At 60.2% G+C, this 866-nt stretch overlaps 1 non-coding gene across 1 annotated transcript; it reads left to right on the forward strand.

The window, feature by feature from the left end:
• Positions 1-275: 275 nt before the first annotated feature.
• On the forward strand, positions 276-348 carry trnav-gac (transfer RNA valine (anticodon GAC)). Its single transcript has one exon. It is a non-coding gene; the product is annotated as a tRNA-Val (tRNA).
• Positions 349-866: the final 518 nt, after the last annotated feature.

The following is an 866-nucleotide window of genomic DNA, read 5'->3' on the forward strand; positions in this document are numbered from 1 at the left end:
AGAGCCCATCCCCTGACCTTCATGAGAGAAAATGCTGGAAAATCTTTGCAGGTCTGGCAGCGTCTGTAAGGAGAGAAAAAAGCTGACATTTCGAGTCTTCATGATCCTTTGTCAAAGCTAAAAAGGCTTTCATGCTGAGGTGTTGACCAATGGGAAGAGTTGGAGGACTGGAGGGACTCTGGTCCTCCAGTCAATCAGAGCGCGGGCTTTGTGTGAATGCAGATTGAGCTTCAGACAGACTCAAACGCACTCCTGTTGCCAACATCTGTGAGGTTGTTTCTGTAGTGTAGTGGTTATCACGTTCGCCTGACACGTGAAAGATCCCCGGCTCGAAACCGGGCAGAGACATTTGTTGTTTTTGTTGTTTCTGCAGAACTTGTTGGCTTCCTGCAGGAAGGAAAAAGAAGAAGGGGAGCTATCGCCTGCCTGCCTGCCGTCTGGCCTGCCTGCTTGCCTGCCTGCCGTCTGGCCTGCCTGCCTGCCATCTGGCCTGCCTGCCTTCCGTCTGGCCTACCTGCTGTCTGGCCTGCCTGCCTGCCTGCCGTCTGGCCTGCCTGCCGTCTGGCCTGCCTGCCTGCCGTCTGGCCTGCCTGCCTGCCTGCCGTTTGGCCTGTCTGCCGTCTGGCCTACCTGCCTGCCTGCCTGACGTCTGGCCTGCCTGCCTGCCATCTGGCCTGCCTGCCATCTGGCCTGCCTGCCTGTCTGCCGTCTGGCCTGCCTGCCGTCTGGCCTGCCTGCCGTCTGGCCTGCCTGCCGTCTGGCCTGCCTGCCTGCCGTCTGGCCTGTCTGCCTGCTGCCGTCTGGCCTGTCTGCCTGCCTGCCATCTGGCCTGCCTGCCTGCCTGCCTGCCATCTGGCCTGCCTGCC

This window comes from Mustelus asterias, chromosome 23 (genome assembly GCF_964213995.1).
Source record: "Mustelus asterias chromosome 23, sMusAst1.hap1.1, whole genome shotgun sequence".
In the NCBI taxonomy this organism is placed as follows: Eukaryota; Metazoa; Chordata; class Chondrichthyes; order Carcharhiniformes; family Triakidae; genus Mustelus; species Mustelus asterias.